Source organism: Lampetra fluviatilis, chromosome 40 (genome assembly GCF_964198595.1).
Source record: "Lampetra fluviatilis chromosome 40, kcLamFluv1.1, whole genome shotgun sequence".
Taxonomy (NCBI): Eukaryota; Metazoa; Chordata; class Hyperoartia; order Petromyzontiformes; family Petromyzontidae; genus Lampetra; species Lampetra fluviatilis.
Window position 1 is genome coordinate 9,146,415 of NC_136314.1, and position 13,944 is coordinate 9,160,358.

Genomic DNA, 13,944 nt, shown 5'->3' on the forward strand with positions numbered 1-13,944 from the left:
GGAGGTCACAGGGAGACATGGGGACACGGGGTCACGGGGACAGGGTCACAGGGAGACATGGGGTCACGGGGTCAACGGCACGCGTATCCTCGGGGTCACGGGGGGTCACAGGGAGACATGGGGACATGGGGTCACGGACTCATAGGGAGACATGGGGACACGGGGTCACGGGGAGACAAGGGGACGTGGGGACACGGAGACACGGGTACACTGGGTCCGGGGTGCACGGCGTCACGGGGAGACGTGGGGACACGGGGTCATAGGGGCACGAGTACACGTGGTGACGTGGGAACATGGAGACACGGGGAGACACACGGGGAGACACGGGGTGAGACACGGGGTGAGACACGGGGAGACACGGTCTCACACACGGGGAGACATGGGGAGACACACGGGGAGACACGGGCTCACACACGGGGAGACACAGGGAGACACGGACTCACACACGGGGTGAGACACGGGGTGAGACACGGGGAGACACGGGGAGACACGAGCTCACACATGGGGAGATACGGGGAGACACACGGGGAGACACGGGCTCACACACGGGGAGACACGGGGAGACACGGACTCACACACGGGGTGAGACACGGGGAGACACGGGGAGACACGGGCTCACACACAGGGAGATATGGGGAGACACGGGCTCACACACGGGGAGACACGGGGCGACACGGGCTCACACACGGGGAGACACGGGGAGACACGGAGAGACACGGGGAGACACGGGCTCACACACGGAGAGACACGGGGAGGCACGGGGAGACACGGGCTCACACACGGGGAGACACGGGCTCAAACACGGGGTGAGACACGGGGAGACACAGGCTCGCACACGGGGAGACACGGGGTGAGACACGGGGAGACACGGGCTCACACACGGGGAGACACGGGGAGACACGGGCTCACACACGGGGAGACACGGAGATATGCGGGGAGTCGCCGTGTGCTTGGCGATGGAGAGACGCGGAGACACATGTCGGAGACAATGAGACACCTGGGGAGATGCGGGCAGACAGAGAGACACGGGTAGACAGGGAGACAGGGGGGGAGACACGGGGAAACACGGGGGTAGACACTGGATGGGGGGGGGCACGGGGGGTGGGGGGGGCACGGGGGGTGGGGGAGACACGGGGTGAGGCACGGGATGGAGACACGGGGGGTGAGACACGGGGGGAGACACGGGGGGTGAGACACGGGGGGGTGAGACACGGGATGGAGACACGGGGGGTGAGACACGGGGGGGTGAGACACGGGGTTGTCGCTGTGACCTTGACGCGCGGGCTGCGCTGCGCTAGACGTGTGCGTGGTGATGGAGCTGCTGGGCGCCCACCTGCTGCGCTGGATCGCTCGCTCGCACTACCACGGCCTGCCGCTCGCCTGCGTGCGCGCCATCACCACGCAGGTACACGCCACCATCGTCACCATCATCGTCACCGCCATCACCATCGTCACCATCATCATCACCATCATCACCATCACCACCGTCACCATCATCACCATCATCACCATCGCCACCATCACCGCCATCACCACGCAGGTACGCGCCATCGTCACCATCAACGCCACCATCACCGCCATCGCCACCATCACCGCCATCATCACCACCATCACCGCCATCACCATCACCGCCATCACCATCACCGCCATCACCACCATCATCACCATCACCGCCATGACAATCACCGCCATCACCACCCAGGTACGCGCCATCACCGCCATCACCAATGAAGAGAAGAACAAAGACCCCCTGGATAGGCTCAAGAGACTTTTGGGGCAAGTGCTGTTGGTGAAGTTTGTTGGTGATGGTGATGATGTTTGTTGATGGTGGTGTTTGTTGGTGATGGTGGTGTTTGTTGGTGATGGTGTGGGGAGCGGTGGCCCAGCGGTTAGCCCTATGCTACCAACCCGGCGACCCGAGTTCGATTCCCGCTCATGGCCAACGCCAGTGATGATTATCTGAACCGGTCCTGGGCCTCCCCTAGGTCGACTCGGCCTCAAATGAGTACCTGGTGCGGTGTGTAGTAAACATCGCCACTGGGGAGACAAAGGTGGCCGGGCGTGGCGCTGGCCACCCACCCCCTCGTGTGCCGTGCCGGCCTTCATAGGTGCTACTCGCTAACAGCAAACCTCCTGCCTCATGGCAGGAGGTTTGCCTCACGGCAGATGGGGGGGGGGGGGGGCGTATGTACACAGGAATTTCCTGTTTTTGATGCTAATTTTGGTCACGTGACCAGAAAGTTGCGATTTTAGATTTCCACTGAACCACGCGGGCGTCGGCCATTACGCACATAATTCAAGATGGCGGCACACATCGTGTCCCAGTGAAGCTACAGCTGTAATTGTCCATTCTGGGAGCTTAAGAAGCATTGTCTGTAAGTTCGTTTATGTTCTTATAATATTGGCAATGCTGTTGTAATAAACGACTGGACCACGATGTCTGGCTCAGTGTCCTTTATTCGGTTCGTGCTGTACACCCACACGGCTGTCTTTACTCTGTAGCTTCTCCACGGTGCTGACTCCAATGTCGGCCCGATCCACAACAGCAGCTCCGCTGCTGTTTCTCTCACACAGCCCCCCTTGGCTGTACTCGCTGCAACTCCTCTCCCTCCGCAGCTCTGACAGCCTCTTGCTGTCTCTCTCTCTCTCCGCAGCTCCTCCTGGCAGCCACACCGCTGCCTCTAACATGCAGCCCTCTCTCTCTCTCTCCGCAGCTCCTCCTGGCAGCCACACCGCTGCCTCTAACACGCAGCCCTTCTGGCTGTCTCCTCTCCAGCTGCACACCACTCCGCAGCTTCCTCTTATCTTCGGGGTTGGCTCCCGATGGCCGTCGGCGCCCCCCCCTCTCCGCACTCGCCCGCGTGGCCTCACTCTTTTCCGCTCACACCCCGACTGCCTTCCCCTTCCGGTTTACCCGCTTAAGGACCCGAACCTTCCCCCCACGTCACATGACTCCACCCCCCGTGACGTCACATCCGGAAGGTCGCTTACGCCCGCATTACACCACCCTCCCCCGTAGAAAAATCCCAGCCGACCTCGGCTGACCAATAGCAAATCGTAATGCGGCGAACCGAGCTTCCCCCCCTAAAGGACACTAAGCATACAATGTAACAGCAAGAACAACAACAACAACGCAATTAACATCAACGAACGTACAAAAAGCATGCAATAAATACAACTGTAAGAAAAAAATAACAAGACAACAACAATCAACGAAACGTAAGCGATTTGGAACGTGTGCGGGTCGCCGGCCCGTCCCGGACGGTCGGCGGCCCACTCGCAGAACGGGAACGCGATGAAAGTCGAGGAATGACAGGGGGTAATCCCCCTGTCGCAGCTGGAAGTCCACCGCCGTCCCGTGTCTCTAAAGAGTTAGTCTTGGGCTTGTCCTGTGACCGTGCCCGCAGCTGGGTCGGAAGGGCTGCAGGGCTCGAAGGTCCCGCAGACCTGGCAGGCGTCCTCCGAGCAGGGCCCCTCGTCCCCCGCAATGTCACGGCCGGCCTGTCTGGAACAGGTACGACAGGCGCTCTAGCAAGATCAATGGACGCAGGCAGGGGAGAGTCAGCAGCAACAGACCCCGGCAAGGCAACATTGGGGGATGACGCATCATGTAAGGGAGCAACATATGGTTTCAAGCGCGACGTATGCACAACCCAGCGACGAGACCCAATCTGGACGCGTGCTGACTGTGGGTTGGGAACCGCAATGAGGCATACGGGACCATGCCAGGGTTTGTGCAATTTCGGCGAGGTCCCCGGACGTACCTGTGGACAATGAAGCCAGGCTAGGTCCCCAACCTTCCAAGGGCACTCCCCCTCAGACCGTCGCGCATATCGCTCGTTCCGGGCCTGGGCTTTGGCCGTAGCCACGCGGGCATTCTCCCGCGCCTCCGTGACTCGGCGAACCGTGTCCTGAATGTATTCAGGAAGTGGTTTACGAGGTCCCTTCACCCCAGTTCCCAATTGCACATCCACCGGCGGCACGTTTTCCCGACCATACATAAGGTAAAACGGCGAATATCCTGTAGCCGCATGAGGCGTCATCCTGTACGCCGAAAGCACCCCGGGGATGTGCAGATCCCAATCTGATTGTTGTTCACTCACGGTATGGCAAAGCATGGCAGACAATGTCCTGTTCAGCCGTTCAACCATACCATCCGTCTGCGGATGGTATGGGGATGTCCGTACTTTCTTAGTCCCAAGGCCCGCGCACACTTCCGCCAATAATTTAGAAGAGAAATTCCTGCCCTGGTCCGTGAGGAGTCTCTCAGGCGCCCCCTTATCCATAATATACCCAAACAAAAAGGCGTCGGTAATGGCCGCGGCCGACTGATCGGGCAACGGCCAGGCCATCGGCCAACGGGAGAGGTACTCAACCCCTACCAGCAAATATTTATTACCCCTCGCCGATGGTGGAAAAGGTCCCAATATGTCCAGTGCCACCAATTCATTGACTCGAGACACCTGAATCGACTGGAGAGGCGGCACGTAAGGATGTTTCGGCGGCTTACGTCGTGCACACGCAGGGCACGCGCGCACGTGCCCTACGACATCTGTCGCCATGCCGTGCCAAAAATAATGACGTTGCAACGTCAACAAGGTCTTCTGCACCCCTAAATGTAAGAGAGTGTCACAATGGAGGGTTCTAATCAACTCGAATCGCAAGGACGTTGGTACCACCAGGCGCCAACGTTCCTGGAACCCCTCCCGCCACATAAGCAGACCATCTCGGAGAGCGGTTTGCGGCCCCACAGCCGTACTCGGACTCCCATTGTCCTTAGCAGACCGCTTCCGCAAGGACACCAATGACTCATCCATCATCTGTTCCCGGATCCAGACAGACCGCGGCAGATTCAAAACCCCGTCAGCCGGTCCCGGTTCCATCGGAGTGTCCGACTTCTCGACGGCCAACGTAAGCGGCTGAGGGGGGTTTGGAATCGGCGAACACCTATGCGTCCCCGACTCACATTTACAAGGGGCGCGCCGCGGTAATCTGGAAAGTGCGTCAGCGTTCGCATGGCGCACTCCCTTCCGATGTTGAATTTGGAAGGAAAATTCCTGTAGCGTGTCCAACCAACGTGCCAACTGTCCGGATGGCTGGTCAATTTTAAGGGCATATTGCAAGGCCGCATGATCCGTACGCACAATAAAAGAACGACCGTAGAGGTATGGTCGAAATTGCCGTAGGAAAAAAACAACCGCCAATAGTTCTCTGCGAGTGACACAGTAGCGGGTTTCCGCAGGAGACAAGACTCGGCTACCATACGCCACGACACGCTCTACACCCCCTTTAGACTGTGATAACACCGCCCCAATACCTGTGTCACTCGCGTCCGTATCAAGAATGAATGGGTGATCGAAATCGGGATAATCCAATGTTGGGGCCGTGGCCAATAGATCACGCAGACTCCGAAAGGCCGCCTCCTCCGGCTGTCCCCAAACAAACTTCCGTCCTTTACCCGTAAGGAGATGCAAGGGCCTCGCAATCGTCGCAAAACCCGGCACAAATCTTCGGTAATACGAGGCAAATCCCAAAAACCGCCGAACATCCCCCACGGTGGCCGGAGTCGGCCAATCCCGGACGCACGCCGTCTTTTCCGGATCCGTGGACACTCCCTCAGCACTCACAATGTGCCCCAAATAGCGGACGGACCGTTGCAGTAGGTGACATTTCTTTGGTTTGAATTTCAATTTGGCAGAACGCATCCTCGTGAACACTGTCTCCAGCCGCGTCAAATGTTCATCAAATGTGCGGCTGAAGACAATGATATCGTCCAAATATATAAGACATGTCTCCCACTGCAACCCCGTCAAAACGAGCTCCATCAATCTTTGAAATGTAGCAGGGGCCGCATTCAATCCCATCGGGAGACAGTTGAATTGAAATAACCCCTGCGGCGTACGGAATGCGGTTTTCTCCCGTGAGGACTCGTCAAGGGGAAGCTGCCAAAATCCCGAAGAGAGGTCCAGTGTGGAAAAGAACTTAGCCCCCGACAATGCGTCGAGGGAGTCATCCATACGCGGCAGGGGGTACGCATCTGCCACCGATATCTTATTCAATTTGCGGAAATCAACACAAAATCGCAATTTGCCATCCTTCTTCTTAACCAAGACGACTGGAGCGCCCCATGGGCTGTTAGATGGCGATATAATGTCCGCAGCCAACATGTCTTCCACTGCCCCCCGTACGTGTTCTCGCTCCGCAGGACTCATCCGATGCGAATTTAATCGAATAGGGGCAGCATCGCCCGTCTCAATGTGATGGTAAAGCAACGAAGTGCGGCCCAAATCCAAATCATCGGAGCTGAACACATCGGAATATGTCAACAACAATTTACGCAGCGCACCACGTTGCTCCATGGACAGGGAAGAATTTTCGTCACATAAATGAGCAACCCAACGATCATCCGAACTCCTTGGCTCGGAAACCCCAGCAACAACTCCCCGGCTATGTGGACAATCATGGGTCGCAAACGCCGTAGTGGCATGTGCCACAACCGTACCGGCCGGGACACGGACGTTTTCTCCCCCCGCATTAAGCACCTGTAAAAACGGTAATTGATCCGGCCGGACGATGGTCTGTGCCCCCACTAACGCCAACCCGGTTGTTATCGCGGCGGACGGTGACAACAAGACCCCTACTGCTCCTAGCCGATCAGGCAGGGGCTTCCGATACCGCAAGGGTATAAGCATCTGTGTACCAGGTGGGATGTCCACAGATGCGACGGACAGCGCCTGCACTTGTACGGCCGAAGCAGGTCGCCCCCAGGGCGACGGCAGAAACGAGATTTGACGGCCCCCCGGCAGTTCAATACAATTCTCATTGATTTTGATCAAAATGGGCATCTTAGCCAAAAAATCGGTGCCTAACAAACAAGGAACCGCCAAAGATCTCGATATCAACACAACACCCGAGGCCGACACATCCCCAATAGATATTTTAGCATCCACCTGACCCACGATACCCATGCTACCCCCGTTCGCAGCGACGCACGACCCATAAACCGGACGCACAGCCCCCGGCGGGATGCCCAACAGATGAAAAATGACATCCGAAATAATAGTCGCAGACGCGCCGGAGTCGACCAAAATGCGTACGTCCACCCCTTGTATAGACCCCGGTACAGTGGACGAGCCCGTAGCAGCCGCGACGACTCTCCGTGCCAACTTGCGCCATTGCGTGACCGAGCGACAAGGCCCCGTCGAAGGGCATGCTTTAACCACAACGTTAGGATGGCGCAACGACGGTGATGGGTGAGGTGTAAAGCCTTGCCGAGTGTCTGGTGCGTGCCGACATGCCTGTTTCGGAGGATCTTTAGCCGACTTGACCGGTGCCGAGGCCTCCTGCTGCGGCGGAGCCGGGAAGCGGGCCCAGCAGTCTCTGGCGTAGTGGCCCCTACGCCCGCAGCGGAAACATTCGGCCTCGTTGCGCCGAAGCGCAGGCCTCGCCTCCTGACGGCCCCGTTCTGGTAGCGCCGCGCGCGGTCTCGGCCCGCCGCGTCCCGTCCATGGAGCGGAGGCGGCCGTCAGTTGTTGAGGGCCCCGGTCATCCGGAACATAGACAGCCTGCGCAGGGTTCCACCCCAGCGCATCCCCTTCTTTGACGGGCCCCCCCGTCCACGCCGTCACTTGTTTCCAGCGACGGAGGTTGAATTGCGCATCGAGACACTTAGCAGCCGTCCGGGAAGTTAGCTTCTCATGCCCACACACAGGCATGGGGATCCCTAGATCCCGATACAGCTCCAACATTTTCCCTAATATGAGAGGCTCGAGCAGGTCCTGTGGCGTCTCAGGATAAGCTGCCATGGCCAGCTCCAGCACCGCACCCCTGAACGCCACGGGCGACTCCTCTGGTGCTCGTTGTCGTTGAGCGAATCGCCGATGCGCATCATCTGGTGGCTCATAAGCATCGGCCATTTCTTGAAAAACACCACATAAAGTTGCCTTCTTATCGGTCGTTATGGAACGGAAGAATCGGACAGATTCGTCGTCCAGGAGAGTCGGCAACACCTCCAAAGCCTCCGCATCGGTCCATCTTGCTGTGCGTACCGCCGCCAAGAAGCGGCAGGCGAACGCGCTCCAGTCCCCACCGACGGAAAATTCTTTAACCGTTGTAAGGTGGCGACTCCGACTCCTCTTCCCGCCGTCTTCCAATGGTGGTGGTTGTGATGGCAAATTCAAAATGGCGTCGGCCCGCGGCGTGGCCAAGATGGCGGTTTGGCGCCACGGAGCGCGCAAAATGGCGGCCTCTTGCCGCGTGGGCAATGGCGGCGGCAGGACAGGCAACGTGGCGGCCCGCGGAGCACCACTTGCATCATCCATCGTCCCTGGCGCGACGAGATGGCATAGATGCGCCAGGACGTCCTTAAGTGCCTCCAGTTGTACCGCCATCGCTTGCCATCGTTGATCCGCGTCTGATGATGTCGACGGACCCGCCACCGCGCCAACATCCTCCACTCCCATTCCCGTGGTCGCCTCAGCCGGGCTCTCCTCCACCACCCCAACAGGATCCGTGGTTGGAGGGAGTTCGTCGTCGTCGGACGAAGAAGCCGATGCAGGCGCCGGATTAACTTTCTTCCTCACTTGTTTCGACATGCCGTTGCACTTCCGACACCAGTGTAATAAACGACTGGACCACGATGTCTGGCTCAGTGTCCTTTATTCGGTTCGTGCTGTACACCCACACGGCTGTCTTTACTCTGTAGCTTCTCCACGGTGCTGACTCCAATGTCGGCCCGATCCACAACAGCAGCTCCGCTGCTGTTTCTCTCACACAGCCCCCCTTGGCTGTACTCGCTGCAACTCCTCTCCCTCCGCAGCTCTGACAGCCTCTTGCTGTCTCTCTCTCTCTCCGCAGCTCCTCCTGGCAGCCACACCGCTGCCTCTAACACGCAGCCCTTCTGGCTGTCTCCTCTGCAGCTGCACACCACTCCGCAGCTTCCTCTTATCTTCGGGGTTGGCTCCCGATGGCCGTCGGCGCCCCCCCCTCTCCGCACTCGCCCGCGTGGCCTCACTCTTTTCCGCTCACACCCCGACTGCCTTCCCCTTCCGGTTTACCCGCTTAAGGACCCGAACCTTCCCCCCACGTCACATGACTCCACCCCCCGTGACGTCACATCCGGAAGGTCGCTTACGCCCGCATTACACTGTTATAATGTTAGAATGACCGTTATAAGGATATAAATGCCTTTATAATGCTGTTAAATTGTTATGATAAATCCGAGGCCTAGTTAACAACGAAGCCTGCAACTTGCCTTATTGTGAATGTTATTTATAACTTAATAACTCGAGTCAAACTTGTACCCAAGTAACTATATTACGACCTTGAGAGCAAGGATGACGAAATGTCTCATTCATAGTGCGGTGTTATATGCAGTGCTGTACATCTGGGGTGCATTGTGATGATAATGTAGGTGCCTGCCCCCTCCAGGATCTATTGTTTAGAAATATGTTATCTAAGACAATGTTATGATGCTGTGGTATTCATTCATTGTGTTGGTGTTTCCGGGTTATAACAGATGCTGTATCTGTGTTTTCTCACCAGTTTACCTCGTTAAACTCCATAAATGACGTTTTGGAGTCGGACGTTCATCCTGGCTCCGAGGGTTTATTGAGCGCGAGGTTAACTACTCAGCTAGCGGTGCAACGCAGCGCACAGCGAGGCCGAGACAACTTGCCCTAACAGTCTGTTACAGGCTACACGGGGGATCTTTGTAGTTGTTGGTGATAGTGATTTTGGTGGTGATGATGATGTTTGTAGATGATGGTGGTGATGGTGATGTTTGTTGGTGATGGTGGTGATGGTGTTTGTTGTGGTGATGTCAGGTTCTGGAGGGGCTGGACTACCTCCACAGCTGCTGTGATGTCATCCACACCGACATCAAACCCGAGAACATCCTCCTGTGTGTGGGGAGCGAGGCCCCATCACCCGCCACAGGCAAGCACCCCCATCACTACCATCACCACCACCACCTCCACCATCACTCCCATCACCACCTCCACCATCACAACCACCACCATCACCTCCACCATCACTACCATCACCACCATCACCTCCACCATCACTACCATCACCACCATCACAACCATCACCACCATCTCCACCATCACCCCCATCACTACCATCACTCCCATCATCACCATCACCACCATCACCATCATCACCACCATTACCCCCATCACCACCACCATCACCACCATCACCCCCATCACCCCCATCACCACCATCACTATCACCACCATCACAGCCAGCACTCCCATCACCACCATCACAGCCAGCACTCCCATCACCACCATCACCCCCATCACCACCATCACAACCATCACCCCCATCACCACCTTCACCACCCCCATCACCACCATCACAACAATCACCCCCATCATTTGCATCACTCCCATCACCACCATCATCACCATAAACATCGTCATTACCATCGCCACCGTCACCCCCATCACCCTCGACAGGCAAGCACCATCACTCCTATCATCACCACCACCACCACCACCATCACAATCACCACTCCCATCACCACTATTAACATCACCACCATCAACACCATCGCCACCATCACAATCATCACCATTAACATCACCACCTCACCGCCACCACCACCACCAAACAGCATCATCACCACTATCACCATCACCACTATCACCATCACCACCGTCAACAACATCACCATCAACCACCTCACCATCATCACCACCATTAACATCACCACCACCAAACAGCATCATCACCACCACCACTATCACCATCACCACCATCACCACCATCACCACTATCACCACTATCACCATCACCACCGTCAACAACATCACCATCACCACCTCACCGTCACCACCACCACCACAGCCGTCAGCACCCTGACCGGCGATGTTTGTCTCTGTTCACAGGGAAGACTCCGCCTGGAGCTCCGGTCAGTCGCACTCCTCCCTGCTCCTTGCTGATGATGATGATGATTACACTGCTGCTGATGATGATGACACTGCTGCTGATGATGATGACACTGCTGCTGATGATGATGACACTGCTGCTGCTGATGACACTGCTGCTGATGATGATTACGCTGCTGCTGATGATGAATGCTGCTAATGATTATGATACTGCTGCTGCTGATGACTGCTGCTGATGATGATTACACTGCTGCTGATGATGACTGCTGCTGATGATGATGACACTGCTGCTGATGACACTTGCTGCTGTTGATGATGACAGTTCTGCTGATGATGATGACACTGCTGCTGATGATGATGACACTGCTGCTGCTGATGATGATGATGATGATGACTGCTGCTGCTGCTGATGATGATGGTGACTGCTGCTGATGACTGCTGCTGCTGATGATGACTCTCTCGTGAAAAATCCACAAGAGAGATAGAGAGACACGCAAACGCCACATACGCAGCAGCAGGCGTCAGGGTCGGGATGGAACCCACGACCTCCTGCACACCAGGCGAGGTAGTTAACATCTGATGATGACGGTGGCACTGCCGATGATGACGGTGGCACTGCCGACGGCTCCCCCGGCAGGCGAAGGCCGCCAAGCCCCGCAAGCGCCGCCTCCTCTTGAGGCGCGAGGACCGTGAGGCGGCCATCTTGGAGCGCCGCCGGGCCGAGGCCCTGTCCGAGAGGCTTCTCCTGACGGGCGCGGCCGGGCGCCTCCCGCGGAGCGACGCCGCCGCCGTCGACAACAACAACTGCGGCGGTGGCGACGCTGGGCAGCAACCGCACGGCCACGACCAGCAGCACCAGCAGCAGCACCACCACCGCAGCCACAGACATCGCTACCACGACGTGGAGCCGGCGCGGGAGCAGCAGCCGGACGGAGAACGCCAGCGCCAGCATCGCGAGCGGCAGCATCATGATCAGCGTGTGGAGCAGCAGCAGCAGCAGCAGCACAATCATCAACATCATGATCAGCAGCATCGTGATCAGCGTGTGGAGCAGCAGCAGCAGCAGCAGCACAATCATCAACATCATGATCAGCAGCATCGTGATCAGCGTGTGGAACAGCAGCAGCAGCTTCATCTTCATCAGCAGCAGCATCTCCATCATCTCCAGCAGCAGCACCAGCAGCAGCAGCAGCATCTCCATCCACAGCATCAGCCCCATCAACACCACCACCACCACCACCAACAACATCAGCACGACCATCACCACCATCGCCACCACCACCCGCCGCCGCCGCCGGGCGGCTCGCTGGCTTCGCCGCCGTCGACCTCATCGGCGACGCCGCGCGTCCTCCGCAGAATCCCGGCGGCGTCGTCGGCGGCGCCGCCGGTGACGCGCAGCCAGCCGGCGTGGCCCCCGGGGATGTCCAACTGGCGGAGTCACGTGACCCTGCCGCCCCCCCAGCTGCAGGCGGACCCCTCCTCGCGCCTCTCCCGCCCGCGCCGGCCTCTGATTGGCCGCCTCTTCTCCTCCCAGCATTCCCTGGCGGCCGAAGGCGGCGGCGGCTGCGGCGACGGTGAGCCGGACCGCCGGGACCTCCGGCCGCTGCGCGCCCGGAGGTCCCGGCCTGGGACAGCGGACAAAGACGGCGGCGGTCGCCGCATCGGCGTCGCGCGGAGCTTTCGGATGTGCTGCCTCTGCGGCCGTCTGGAACGCTCTTCCGATATGAGGAAGCTGCTGGGAGCTATGGCCACTTTTAAATCATCGTCTAGATCAGGGGCGGGGAACCTTGTTTCTGCCAAGGGCCATTTGGATATGTATAACATCATTCGCGGGCCATACAAAATAATCAACTTAAAAATTAGCCCGTTATATTTGGTCAAACATTTAATTAACTCGCCTCTAATGCGATGGCTGGAACTGCTTCTCCGTGGCGAGGCGTGTGATGTTAGCTGGTGTTGATGATGTTGCTACTCGCAACTGCTTTTCCACGTTTGCTCCTAGATTCGTTGAATTTCGAGTCCCGCCTGCGGTTGCCTTGGCAGGGCCACACTAGATGATTTCGTGGGCCTCACACGGCCCGCGGGCCGGACGTTCCCCACCCCTGGTCTAGATTGACGGACTTTGGCGCCCCGGTGGCGACATGTTGACTGCCTCGCCTGGTCGACAGGAGGCCGTGGGTCCCGTCCTAATCCTGGCGCCTGCTGCTACTGCTGCTGCTGCTGTATATTTGCGTGTCTCTCTCTCTCCGTGGTCGCGTGGATTTTTTTCCGGGCCCTCCGGTTTTTCCCTCCACGGTTAGAATCAACTTCACGCGTTTTAGAGTATTTAGCTACTGCTACAAATGCCCACGTGATGATGATGATGGTGATGATGATGATAATGATGATAAGCCACTTCGTTGAGCTATCAATCGTGGCCGGGTCACTTCTGATAAAGAGCTACACAGCTCAGTGGGGCCTTGCACCTGGTAAAATAAAAACTAAAATAGTTTTAACGGTTCAACTTGTTGAAGCCGTGTCTTGGCTGGGAGCACTGGTGAATCTGTTGCCAGATAGAAGGGTAAAAAAAACAATTATCCCTCCAATATCTCACCGTCTCGTGCGGGGAGGCTCTCTCGTGCTCCGAGGCGCCCGCGCTATTTAGTCGGCACGGCAAGACGAGGCTGCGAGGGGACGAATCGAGAGCGAGCGCGTAATTTAACAATCGTCCGGTCGCCACGTTTATGATGCTGATTGTGGACAAATGCTGAGAAGAATCAAGTTTCGGTCAACCCAGGCATCTCCCCTTGAAGTTTAACTTCTGCAAGTTCATTGATTCTCAAGTAAAGTAGATTAGATCGACATTTTGGTACCACAGGACCTTTTTTGCGATGGGGCCTTGCACCTGGTAGAAAAGTAAGAATTTATTTTATTTTTCTACCAAAGTGACTTTACTGAAATAACCAAAGAGTATGGATCCCTGCAGTCACGAAAACTTCAGATCGAGATTAAAACTTCAAATCTCGATAGAAAGAAGAATAGGTTTTACCTCTTTCTGGCAATTAAAACA

At 57.1% G+C, this 13,944-nt stretch overlaps 1 pseudogene across 1 annotated transcript in view; it reads left to right on the forward strand.

Annotated features, from left to right (window-relative positions):
• Positions 1–13,944, forward strand: part of LOC144946226 (SRSF protein kinase 3-like) — a 50,903-nt pseudogene that overhangs the window by 20,703 nt on the left and 16,256 nt on the right. Inside the window, exons 6-9 of the transcript XR_013639789.1 lie at positions 1,299–1,405; positions 9,825–9,936; positions 10,896–10,918; positions 11,533–12,481. The product of XR_013639789.1 is annotated as an SRSF protein kinase 3-like (transcript). The remainder of the gene's footprint in view (positions 1–1,298; positions 1,406–9,824; positions 9,937–10,895; positions 10,919–11,532; positions 12,482–13,944) is intronic.